This window comes from Canis aureus, chromosome 17 (assembly GCF_053574225.1).
Source record: "Canis aureus isolate CA01 chromosome 17, VMU_Caureus_v.1.0, whole genome shotgun sequence".
Taxonomy (NCBI): Eukaryota; Metazoa; Chordata; class Mammalia; order Carnivora; family Canidae; genus Canis; species Canis aureus.
In genome coordinates, this window is record NC_135627.1 from 31,216,243 (window position 1) to 31,230,698 (window position 14,456).

The following is a 14,456-nucleotide window of genomic DNA, read 5'->3' on the forward strand; positions in this document are numbered from 1 at the left end:
TGTTTGGCTCATATACCAACATTTGGGATTGATGAGTAGGAGGTGACAACCAGAGGGTCAGGATAAATTAAAAATATATATATATCAGGAAATCACTTAAGGTTGGATAAGATGAACTTTAAATTACCTTCCAACCAGACACTGTATAATTTTAAGAAATCATAACCTGCCATTGCCTTCCTCCATCCAGTGATACCTTGCAGAGTAGCAGTAGGAATCTGAAATATTGGTGATGGAGTAGAAGAGATAATTAACAAATTCCTCAACTGGGATTGACAAATAGCCTAATGGATATTTTTCCAACTTTGTTGGGTCTGAAGAGTCACCAGATAAGCTTGTTAAAAATACCTCTCCATGCCTGCGCATTGCAGAATTGAATGGAGTAGACACAATTCGAATAAAAGGGAAAATCTTTCCTATAATCCTACCAGGAATTATATAAATGTACCTTTACCTTTCCAATTAACTAAATAAAATGACCCACCCTTTATGTGACCATTCCTAAATATCAACATGTTTGTCTGATCCAAGAGATTATGAATTTAAATTTTAAATTGCCAGGGACAGAAATTTAGCTACATCCAAATTTGGTTAGTGTTTTACATATATTATGTTATATATATAATAAGTATACATAAGTATATATGTAATAAGTATACATAAGTATAAGTATATAATATATATGCTTAATAAATATTTTAAAATTATGTATGCTTATGTAATATTATGCATATGAGATATTTATTATATATAAAATTGTATATGTGGTTTTTTTTAAATCATTGAATGGGAAAGACATGTTTTCAACGCATCTGTATTGCGATATCAATTCTCAGGAAAAGAGGATTTGCCAAAGCTTTGAAATAGTGTGCAATTGCCAATCATACGTTTTAGATTACATTGTTAACACTCTATTCATTATAGAAAAAAGTCATGTGAAAGGATGGGCACACTGATATCTGAACAACATCATTAAAAACAAAGTTTTATGGTCTCATGTGTATGAACTGATATACCATTTGATTATAAACTCAAATAAATGACTCTCTCAGGATAGTTTTTAGCATATTTATATGTGGTTACTTTGGGAGCAACATATTTATTTGTAAAAACTTTCAAAATTCACTCTGTACCAAAAAGTACAAAAGAAAAAAAAAAGTCCTGGGAATTAGTATGATAAAATCATTAATTAAAAAATTTAACTCCCTGCTGATATTTCTATAATGGAGTTGTCACTAGAAAACACAGCATGATTATTTTTTCCTATAAGAAGATTTGCATTCATTGTATAGTGCACACAGGGCCAAATAAAGATTTTTGCACTCAGGCAACCATGTGGGCAAAAGGACACATACTATGCAAGGAGTTGTCCTTTGCATTTGAGGGTGAAGAAGCCAACATTCATGACTGCATGTTTAGAGCTAATGAGAGATAGACCTTCTTGATATTTTACAAGTTTAAAACATTAAAATATCTTTCAAGATTTCAGGGAAAATCAGATTTCTAGTTGAAAATGAGACTGAGGACTAGAGGGATAGATTAACATCAAAGCTGAGAGATGCCCTGGGGTACATTCCTCTGTGCTTCAGCTTCCTCACTGGGAAAATTATAGTATTTTCTCTGAGGTAGCAATGATTCAACAAGTTCACTTATGTAAAGTACTTGGAAGACTACTCAGTTAAAGATGATGCCCTATAATGATGATTGCTATTGTCATGGATCTTAGAATAGGAAACAGTCTTGAGGAGTTCCCCTAATCTAGCATCCCTCTTCAGCAGCATGAGTATCTCAAGTCTAAAGATGAGATTATGTGGACTCATAGCTGAATGTCTAGAACCTACCTCATAAGTCAACATTTCTTATGTATATCCACTGAAATGCTGCCCTAGCTCTTCTCTGCTTCAGGAAATAATTTTAGAACACTTTCAGTTACAAAGTGGGTGCTTATCAAATATCTGATAGAGAAACAATTATATGAGATATTCTTTTTGAATCTTTGTTTGATATAGAATGTACCTGATGGAGGGTTTCAGCATAAACACTCAGTGTCATATTCAACTTAATCTCAGAGTTAAGCTTCACAATTTCTTTCCTTCAAAGGCAAATTTTGTTTAAGGATGTTGAGATCCCAAGAAGGTTAGAAGGTGATACATATTGTTATAAACACACAATACATTTTTTTAAAGGGAGGTTTTCTTTGAAGGAATTGAGATCCAATTTTTACAGGAAGGTTATGAAGTGATATATATTGGCACTCTTGAACGCCTACACACACAAGATTAAGAAACTATTCTAATTAGTGGAATAGTATTTAGTTAATTTGTCAATTTCTTCTTTGGGGATAGAGTTGATCCATTTTGAGTAACAGTATATTTTAAATTGTTCAAATTGTAAAGTTCTTGACACCCTACAGGACTTGGACATTCACACCCTGCTTTTTAATTAATAACATTGTATTGTACATATGCATAAGATTGAACTTACCATGTGCTGTCATAACTTTTTAGAGGTTTATATAAAATTTTATCTTCTTCAATTGATTCTAAGTCATCTTCATATTGAATGTAATACAATTTTATATACTCCCAATTATACGTGTGCAGATATGTTTGTATGTATGTATGTAATATTGGCCCACTTCTCTCCAGTCTGCTTCCACCATACCTTAGGATAGCCATCATCTCTTACCTGGACTTTTGAAAATCTGACTGTTCTCTCCTCTTTCAATTTTGCACCATACAGTTCATTTGTCACTGAGCAGAGAAACTTTTTTTAAAAAATAAAAATAATGTTTCCCATCATGATAAATGTACTCTTTAATCTCTACCACCTATTCCCCCATACCTCCACTCACCTCCTCTTTGTAACCGTCAGTCTGTTCTCTATTAAAGGGTTTGTCTTGGGTGGCTCAGTGGTTAAGCGTCTGCCTTCAGCTAAGGGCATGATCCTGGAGTCAGTCCTGGGATCGAGTCCCACATCAGGCTCCCTGCATGGAGCCTGCTTCTCCCTCTGCCTGTGTCTCTGCCTCTCTCTCTTTCTGTGTGTGTCTCTCATAAATAAATAAATAAATAAATAAATAAATAAATAAATAAATAAAATGTAAAAAAAATAAAGGGTTTGCCTCTTGGTTTGTTTCTCTTTCTCTCTTTTTTCCTTTGCTCATTTGTTTTGTTTCTTAAATTCCACCTATGGGTGAAATCTATGGCATTTGTCTTTCTCTGACTGACTTATTTTGCTTAGTATTATACTCTTTAGCTCAATCCATGTTGTTGCAAGTGGCAAGATTTCATCCTTTTTCAAAAAGCTGAATAATATTCCATTTTATGTATATATATAATTTCCATTATATATAAAATTCCATTAAACATAATATCTTTATTATACGCATACACACACACACCCTCCTATGTCCTCTTTATCCATTCATCAATCAATGGATACTTGGGCTGCTTCCATGTTATGGCTATGGTAAATAATGATGTAATAAACATAGGGGAGCGTGTATCCTTTTGTATTAATGTTTTTGCATTTTGGGGGTAAATTCTAGCAGTGCAATTACTGGCTTGTAGGTTAGTTCCATTTTTGATTTTTTGAGGAAACTCCATATTGTTTTCCATAATAGCTGCACCAGTTTGTATTTCCACAAGCAGTGCAAGAAGGTTCCCTTTTTTCCACATCCTCCCCAAAACTTGTTGTTTCTTTGTATGTCTGCTTTGGAGAAATGTCTGTTTATGGCTTCTGCCCATTTTTCCCCCTGCCCATTTTTTAATGGGATTATTTGTTTTTTTGGGTGTTGAGTTGTATTGGTCAGAGTGACTTATAAAAAAATCTAAGTTGGTTAAAGTCACTCTACTGCTAAATCCTTCTTTGATTTTCCATTAAATTAATGAATATTTTACCATGACTTTTGAAGCCCTGAAGGATCTACCTCCCCCATCACTATCATATCACATCTCATTCTTCAATACCCAATGCTAGGTCTCTTTAAACATCTTTCTTTGTGCTTTCCTCTGTTTGATCCTTCACTTGGACTTTCCCTGTATCAGAAATTTCTTCTCACTTTTAGGAGCCGTTGTTGGATGATCTGAACCCATCCTGGTCATTCTTCTTTGTAGTACCAGTCAGAGTTTATATTTTGTATTTGTATCTTGGTTTCTTGAGGAGTGGCATAATTTCACCGATCAAACTCACTTTCTGTATTTCCTTTAAATTAACCTAATTTTGACATTGAGCCTCTATTGTATCCCACCTAATTGGTAGGAACTTTCATCTTGGTCATAACTAAGTTTTTTTTCCCCCTTCTCTCTCATGAGAGAGAGATATTGAGAAAAGAGGGAGAAAGCCTGTAAATGTCAATCTATCCTGACAAAATGAGTAGTCATTCAAGCCTTATAGTGGTCCCTTAAATGTGGTGGTTCCAATGTTTTATATCATGCACAGGGCACATGGTGAGTCTGAAAACCCTAATGTATCTAGGAGACTACCACTTCATCCAAGTCTGACCAACTTCTTGGAGTATTGCCATAAAATAGTGATTTATTACTCTTCATTCTAAAGTCCTCGAATTATTTTCTTCTCGCCCATCTAGGAAAACTATCTATTGAATTTGATGGCCCTATCTACTTTACTTAATTTTAAATACCATCAGTGGGTCTAGGCTTTTGGAATAAAATCCAAAAAGTCTTGTAATATACTTCTACTTTCTGCCTTGCCTCAAACCTCCCATCAATCAGTGAACACAGAGCCTGCTGCTTCTTAAAGATGATGAGATAGGAAAAGGAGAGCAGACCTGCTCACTTGTCGTTATTACAGAATAATATCCATCTATGCTGATTTATTTTCTGTTACAGCTTTTAATTATCCTTCCCAACTTCACAGGCAATAAGTCTTATGAAAGAAAGAACTGTTGTCATCTTCATCAATATGTATATAGCCAGCAATTTATACAGTGTCTTGTACAAAATAGACACTCAAAATTTTGTGTTAAATAAATGAATAAACATAATACACATTAAATAAATATTTATTGTATTCCCATTGCTGGATACATTACTTCACAGAGCACATATTTAATAAATATTGAATGAATAAATATAATAGTAGGTTGCCAATGAGATGCAGCATCAAAACATTGGAGGTCATTCATACAATCTTGAGCCAGCTGAGTTGATAAGATTCAACTAAGTACGTTAAATATGTGAAACTGACCTCTGATCTAATCATACTACTAATAACAAATAAAAATCAGCAGGTAAGTCTCCTTCTCTCTATGTCCCTGATTCTTCTGATTCAAGTTGACTATACTCCGTCTCTATTAAGACATTTGCCTTAATTTTTTAGCAGTGGTTCTGGGCTTACGCAAAACTTCACTTTGAGATGGTGATCAGAAAAGAAGGATGTAGTATGAGACTGGTAAAAGAGTGAAATTAATTGATCAAGTTAGATAAATGCTCCTAACAATAGTATGAACTCCTGTAACTAAGAGCATCTATTTGTATAAAGAAGAAACAGAAAGGACTTATTGTATAAGAGCTCTTTTGGAATAAACATACAATATTAGAGAGAACATGCTTTGTGAATAAACAAATTCATGACCTAGGAAACTCATTTTTTATTCCTCTATGAAAAAGAAAATTATTATTTCATGCTTATCCTAGAAAAGAACAAGTATAAAAACTTTCCTTCTTGCTACAGAGCACTCTGCACATGCTCTGTTATAGAAATTTCATATTATCAAGGAACTGTTTATTCATATACATGTGAGATGGTATTTGGTCTTGATGAACATCCTATCTGCAGTGACAAACACAGTGCCCAAAACTTTACTGTAATTATATACTCTTGAACTCAAATGGCTGAGCAAACATGTTCATCTTATCAAAAAATTAACCTCCTGTTCACTTTTTCTGGTTCTTTTCATTTGTTAGTGTGGATTCATGTGGTGTCATTTTTTTCTTTTCTTTCTTTTTTATAAAAGAATTTTTTATTTATTCATGAGAGACACAGACAGAAGGAGAAGCAGGCTCCTCGCAGGGATCCCAATGTGGGACTCAATCCCAGGACCCTGGGATCATGACCGGATCCAAAGGCAGACACTCAACCACTGAGCTACCCAGGCATCTCTCATTTTCTTATTTCAATACAGCTCTGCCCCACCCTCCTCCTGAGTCGTTATTTTCAAATATATTACATTTCCATTTTTTATAGGCTTAATAGTACAATTTAATAGTACAATCACATACGTATTGTTTTATGCAGTTCCTTTTTAGATACGCTAAGGGAAACGAGGATTAAAGATCTTTCCTGAAGAAAAGTGTGCTTTTCTGAGTCTGACTCTTTTTTTTCTTTTTTAAGATTTTATTTATTTATTCATGAGAGACACAGAGAGAGAGGCAGAGACACAGGCAGAGGGAAAAGCAGGCTCCATGAAGGAAGCCCAATGTGGGACTCGATCCCAGGGCTTTGGGATCACGCCCTGAGTCAAAGGCAGATGCTCAACCGCTGAGCCAAAGAGTGTGCTTTTCTAAGTAACAGTCATGAGAACCATGTTTAATCTGGGCAGTTGTATCTTCTGCATTTTATTTGTGCTGATTCAAACATTCAGATCCATATGTCATGCCGTTTTATTGTACCACGCTATGAACTTGTGGAAAGTTTGACAGTGTTCAGTGAGTAAGTAAATACATGCCTACTGACTGGAAGGTGACCATAAAATGTTAGTGACTTTTATCTCTACAGACTTCATAATGCTTTCTCACTAACTTTTCTCAGTAACCATGTCACAACTTCCTTCACCTGAAAATAATGTGGTGCAAAGCATACCTGAATACATGACAGGAAAAGATACAAGTGTAAACTGGAAAGAGAAGCATGACTGCATAGCCTTGCATTTAATGGGAAATGCCATATTGTTAGTTAACTTTATTCACTTACTCTTTTTATCTTACTTTTGATTACCCCTCACTTGTATTTTGCAAATATTTTCTCCCAGGCTGTGGCTTGCCTTTTCTTTTTCTTTCTTTCTTTCTTCTTTCTTTCTTCTTTCTTTCTTTCTTTCTTTCTTTCTTTCTTTCTTTCTTTCTTTCTTTCTTTCTTCTTTCTTTCTTTCTTTCTTTCTTCTTTCTTTCTTTCTTCTTTCTTTCTTTCTTTCTTTCTTTCTTTCTTTCTTTCTTTCTTCTTTCTTTCTTTCTTCTTTCTTTCTTCTCTCTTTCTTTTGATTTTATTTATTTTAGAGAGAGAGCACAAGCGGGGAGAGTAGCAGGCAGAGGAGCAGGCAGAGGAAGAGGGAGAAGCAGGCTCCCTGTGGAGCAGGGGGCTCAATGCAATGCGGGGCTGGTTCCATGCCGGCCCTGGGATCACGACTTGAGCCAAAGGTAGACACTTAACCAACTGAGCCACCCAGGTGCCCCTATCCTTTCATTTTCTTTTTTTTTTTTAATTTAAATTCAATTTGCCAACATATAGTGTAACACCCAATGCTCATCTCATCATGTGCCTCCTTACTGCCATCACCCAGTTACCCTATCCCCTCACCCACCTCCCCTTCTGCAACCTCTTGTTTGTTTCTGCGAGTCAGGAATCTCTCATGTTTGTCTTCCTCTCTAATTTTTCCCCACTCAATTTCCTTGCTTCCCTTATGGTCCTTTTCACTGTTTCTTGTATTCCATATACATGTGAAACTATATGATAATTGTCTTTCTCTGATTGACTTATATCACTCAGCATAATACTCTCCAGTTCATCCACGCTGATGTAAATGGTAGGTATTCATCCCTTCTGATGGTTGAGTAATATTCCATTATGTATATATACCACATCTTCTTTATCCATTCATCTGTCAAAGAATATCTCGGCCTCTTGTACAATTTGGCAATTGTGGACATTGCTACTATGAAGATTGGGTTGCAGGTGTCTCTTCGTTTCACTACATCTGTATCTTTGTCACAACCAGCACCAAGGAAATACAAATAATTTTAAGACTGTATTATGAGCAACTATATGCCAACAAATTAGGCAATCTGGAAGAAATGGATGCATTCCTGGAAACCTATAAATTACCAAACTGAAACAGGAAGAAATAGAAAACCAGAGCAGGCCAATAACCTGCAAGGAAATTGAAGCAGTCCTCAAAAACCTCCCAAGAAACAAAAGTCCAAGGCCAGATGGCTTCCTGGGAAATTCTACCAATCATTTAAAGAAAAAATAATACCTATCTATTCATTTTCTTACCAGCATTCTTAAAGAGAAGAAAAATTGAATGTTGTAAAATTCAGTTTATCAAATTTTTTCTCTTCAATGGCACATGCTTTTTTAAGAACTTTTTTCCTAACTCAATGTAAAAAGATTTTCATTTATGTTTTCTTCTAAAATTTTCCCATTAATTTTTATAATTTGCAGAATATAGGTTTTGAAATTATTCTGTTAGGTTATACTTAAGAATTTCATATTTTAAATAGCACATTATAAATGGCACTGTTTTTGGGATCCCTGGGTGGCTCAGCACTTGAGCATCTGCCTTTGGCTCAGGGCTTGATCCCAGGATCTGGTATCAAGTCCCGAATCGGGCTCCCTGAGAGGAGCCTGCTTCTCCCTCTGCCTATGTCTCTGCCTCTCTCTCTCAGTCTGTATCTCTCATGAATAAATAAATATATCTTAAAAAAAACTAAAACTAAAATAAATAAATGGCACTATTTTCAAAAATTTAAATTTCTAATTATGCATTGGCAAAATATGAAAAATTTTGATTTTTGCATATTGACCTTTATTATTCAACCTTGCTAAATTCACTTATTCTAGTTATTACCTTTTTTTATAGATTATTTGGGACTTTCTATTTAAATGATCATGTCATCTGTGACTAAAAACTGTTTTATTTTTTCACTTCTCATTTTTATGCCTTTTTACCCCATGCCCTGATGCAAAGATTAGCATCTCTAGTACAACAATGAACAGAAATAATAAGAGCAGAGATATTCACCTTATTTCCATTTCTTAATAAATGTATTCAATTAAAAATATGAAAATACTAAACAATATCAGAGTAGCATGTATTCCCAGATCTACCAGTAAATAATTGTGTGTAGTCTGAGATACTGTTTCTTTTTAACTTTATTGCAATGAATATCTCCAAGCGTGAAGTGTTTATTTAATACCAAATTAAATAACATATTTATAGTATGAAATAGAGTATCAGATTTCTTGATAGTAATTTGTATTTATATAAATGGAATAGAAAAATGCCTAAGACCTGATTTAGCTTCCTGGTTCATAGACCATAACATTTCAGGGTATATCTATGGTTATACCTATTAGTCAACATTACTTACATTTTATTGCTTTGTCGCATATTGTGTATACAGTAAAAGTGTTCAGATAACTACAAATCTAAAGGTAAAAATATCAGATTTTGTTGTATGAATTAAAAATAGTTATCTACTTTATCGTTTTGGTCTCTGTGGACTCTGCCTCCTAAGATTGCAGCTGGTGGGTGACAAAGAAGATATGTATCACATTATGAATGATAACATTAGCTTTATGGTTTCAAATGGGCTTTTTATGGATTTAAATTGTGAGAATTAATTTATTAAGTCTGGATGTCTTTGAGTAAACTAATGCAATTAAACATTTCTTATCCTGAAGGGCTAAAAACAGCCTTTAGATGATGGTGATCCTACCCAGAGTGTGTCCTTAGCCTCATTGTTTTTTAATAAGAAATTCCTAAAACACTGTCAGTTCAATAGGGAATTTAAAAAATTAATGTGCCTTTTCTTTTCATACCTACTTGAATTTGATCTTTTTGTTTTTTCCCTTTCAGCCAGAGGTATCTATTGTCTCAGGAAGATAAGGATCACAATAATTAGGAAGGCAAAAAAAGTCCATTTCAACTTTAAACTGACAACATAGGATCTTATAGCCCAGACAGGCAATAGTTCTGAAAGCTTCACCGTGTTAGAAGACAAAACTTTGGTAAATTGTAAAAGCTTTTCTTTACATAGCAAGAGTAAATGTTGGTGATCTGAAGTGAGATTTTAAGGCATACCTAGTAAGAACTCAAGATATGTCCAGGTTGAACATGAAGTGTCTTTTTCAAAGAGAAATAAAAATAATTAATTTTTTTAAATTAAATTTTTTATTTTGGGGAGAACATTCAAGTTCTACTCTCTTAGCCAGTGTTCACGAGGTTTTCGTTTCGTTTTGTTTTTGTTTTTTTATAAGAATGAAGTGTGGAGAATGCAGAGTCAGAGGAAAGAGGATGGACTTTATCCAGGTCCCCTAAGCAAAGCAGCAGCCCTCACAACCCTTCTTCCCTGTCTCCAGCATTTCTTCTTCAGTCCTGGCCTTGAGTGTGAGCCTTGAGAAGAAACTCCGCCGCCCCCCGCCCCCTGCCTCCCTGGGGGACAGGGGTGGTGGTGGTGGCGGTGGTGGTACATAGGAAGCAGTGGGAGACTAGCCTCTTGGGAACCCCCTGGAGCTTCTGCAGGTGAGGGCAACCGTGGTGTGGTGTGGTAAGGGCAGAGAACTTGGGACGATGGATACACTGAGTGAATCTCAGCTCTCACTGGAGTGTGTGGCCTCCACAGGTGCCCTTCTAGCCTATGGGGGTTATATAAGCTCAACGAGGATAAAATTAGGCTGATAGCCCCAGTGGACCCACAAAGCCATAGTGGCTACCTGTGAGGAATTCAGCAGTGCCACTGAGGAGCAGGCTGGCCAACAGAGAGAGCAGCTTGATGCCTTTGGGGGCAGTTAGCCTGCCTTGCCCTGACTGAGGAAGTCATTCACAGTTGATATCAGCCATGGACGGTCAGCATTAGAGGCTGCAAGAAGATGCCCCAGGCAGGCGGACAAGCTAAATTTATTCAGGAGAGCATCTGAATCTCTGATCATCCCAGACCCTGAGAACACTAGCTTCCCTCTGTACCAGGCAGGGATGGGAGTCCTCTTGAGGAGGAAGACAGACTCTGGGAGGGAGATTAAACTTTGACCTGGCCCCTATATTTAGCCAAAAGAGAATAAGTTCATTTTAGTTAGAAAATTTAAATCACTCCCCTAAACCTGTCATCAGAGGAAAAGGCACACAGGAACAAAATGAAATATGTTTTGAACAATAAGGAAAGGAACTTTTTGTTTTTTTGTACTATTAGAGTATCATGTGTGAAATCTCATCCTATTCCACCCTTGCAGATAAAAATATCAGTTTTTTAGAACAGAAAATTTGCTTCATGCATCTGGTATGTGGCTGCTGGCTCTTTCAGTGATGGCACTTAGCTGAATGCTTGTCTTCTTGGCAAAGACAGATACACTGTGTCCTACCTTTCTTACCTCTATCTTATCAAACTTGGAATTAGAAACTGAAAAAGCTTTGAAATTTGACTCTACTTCAGTGAAAAATATTTTTTGTATACCATGATGAGTCAATTACAGTCTAAATTCTTTTTTTTTTTTTTTTTTTTTTACTTATGATAGTCACAGAGAGAGAGAGAGAGAGAGAGAGGGCAGAGACATAGGCAGAGGGAGAACCAGGCTCCATGCACCGGGAGCCTGACGTGGGATTTGATCCTAGGTCTCCAGGATCACGCCCCGGGCCAAAGCAGGCGCTGAACCGCTGCGCCACCCAGGGATCCCACAGTCTAAATTCTTGAAGAGTAAAACGTATTCTTTACACAAAAGTAATCCATATATTACTGAGAACAAATATTAAAAGTATGCAATGGGATTTATATGGCTTTAATTTAGATAATTAGCCTGAGATTATCCAATTGTTCCTGCAATATCAGTTACAAATAAAATACTAATATGTTAAGGGATAATGTTCCTGAATGGATGTACTGTCTGTCTAGAACAAAGCAGGATTGTATCTCTTGACTGTAAAGGACATCTTGCTTCCTCTGATGCTCAAAATTCATGTCATGGGACTATTTATAAGTGGGCCTTCTCTGAGATCTTCTATACTTTGGAATGGGAATTGTCATCTGGGTCTTGGGCTTTCCTCAATATCCATACAGATTTTAATTTCAATATTTCAAAATAAATCACCTTAAAGGCAAGAGTAATTCAAATGTATTACTTTTTAGATATAAGTTTAGAACATGAATCAGAGAGACTTATGTTTAGAATTAAGGAAGAATTTCTTGCCTCTTGACAATTATTGACCTAGAGCAATGACTCTTAAATTGTATCACTAGACCAACAGCTTTACCTGAGAACATATTATGAGAACTTACTAAAAACACAATTTTTTGAGCCCTGCTATAGAACTACTGAAATAGAAACCGTATTTTTAACAAGCCCTCACCATGATTCTGATGCATGGTAAAGATTGAGAACCACTAATCAATAGAACATTGCCAAAGAAACATCACTTTTTTCTGAAATCCCTTGAAAATAAGAAAGACAATGGCATATGTAGAATGCTTTGGTAAAAATCTTTTAACGAAGTAATTGGACCAACACTATTTAGTATTATTTCATTTACAAGTATCTAAAATGTATAATTATAAATTTCTTAAAAGTGTACATATAGTAGTGATTTCAGTTTGGTCACCTCTGAATGTAAACAAATGTGGCGTATAAAGGATAAACAGCTTAAATATATAAAAGCATTCAGACAAGTGCTTCGAACTGTGCCTGGCACTTAGCTGAATACTGCAAAAATGTTAGCTCTTAATGAACATCTATTACGTGTAAGCAACATGCTAGCCAGTTTTATACATATTATCTTGTGTAAATATCTAATCTTTTTAACAAATGTAAAATATCTTCCCAAATGTCACCAATTAACTGGTAATGAGTCAGCTGTAAGTCTGTTCTTCAACCACAGCCTTACTTCTCTGAATTAATTTACTTATGTGCCACTTTAGCCAAGAGACTCATTAATGACTATAGTAAGATCTTGTTTTGAAATACTAGTCTCTTAGTAATAATCAATGTGCAGATAATACCAAGTATTTGATTAATATGGTGATACACCTATATTTGATATTAAATCTTCTTTACAATGTGAGCACTGTAGTGCTATTACTTCTCCCATGACTCTATTATACATACCACTACTTAAAGAGCAGTCCTGATAACTAGACTAAGAGAGAGCAGACAACGAGAACAGCATTTAGGTCAGTAATTTGCTAGAACAAAATTTTATTATATTAATACAAAAATGTTTTTCCTCTGACAACTTGGACTCTGTGCTGCATTACGGCTATCTCAAACACTTTTTGGAAAGAGTAGTGGTAAAATAAATTTGGAAAATACCTTATCACTCTATGTTACACTAGTTGTTATTCCACTTCTGTATGAGTACAAATCAACATCAATGAAATGAAATCCAATTGCCCATAACAATTATGTAAAACTAGCAATATCTTGAGAGCTTATGTTATAGGTAGAAGTAGGAAAAAGCAGACATTTAGGAGACTGAAATTCAATAAAAGCTCTAAATTGTTAGTTTATGGGCACAGAGTTCAAAAGAGTACTGCTATTATTCAATCACACCATCAAGAGGTCACATAAGACTTTTGCTTTCTCCTGAAACTGTTTACATAAAGAACATTTTTTTTGAAAGCATTAGCAGACTAGGAAGCATGTTAATAGGTTGAATTGTGTCCTCTAAAGAAGATATGTTGAAGTCCCAACCCTGAGAAGCTTCCACATTAATTTTATTTGGAAATTAGGTCATTGCCAATGTAATTAGTTAGTATGAGATGATACTGGTATAAGGTGGGCCCTTGATCTAGTATGACTGGTATCCTTCTAAGAAAACAGAGACATGGAGGGAAGATGGCCCTGTGAAGACACAAACAGAGGGAATGCTACAAGAAGCTGTAAACTGAGATTACTGTAATTCAATAAATAAATTGTATAAATCCAGGACTGTCCGGGACCACCAGAAGCTGGAAGGGGCAAAGAAAAATCCTCCCCTAGAGGTTCAGAGAGAGAATTCTATCATTAACACCTTAGTCTTGAACCTCTAGTTTGCAAAACTATGAGAGATTGAACTTTTGGTGTTTTAAGCCATCCAGTTTTTGGCATTCTGTTATAACAGCCCTGGGACGCTTGCACAATGAAGCAATGGGACAGGAGAAAAAGAATTAAAAAATGGGAAACTGAAAAATCTCACAAAAGCATTTAATTAATTTGGCAGAACCAAGAAAGCAGACCCCCAAGTTTATATGAAAAAAGTCAAGAAACAACACAATTTACCTTACTTGATCCCCCAGAACTCAGGAATGATAATCCAATGTACCTATGTAAATTAGGTTCTTGAACCCAATTCCAATGCTTTTGTGTAGAGGCTTCCCTACCCCAACAAGCAATGCTTGGATACCAGCTGGTACCTAAGACATCAGCCCAATTCTTACACTATCTACCTGGAGACAGAATCAGATTACACAGGTAAAGGGTTCAGTGTCACAAAACTCCTTTTCTTTCTTTTTTTTTTTAATTTTATTTTTTTTACT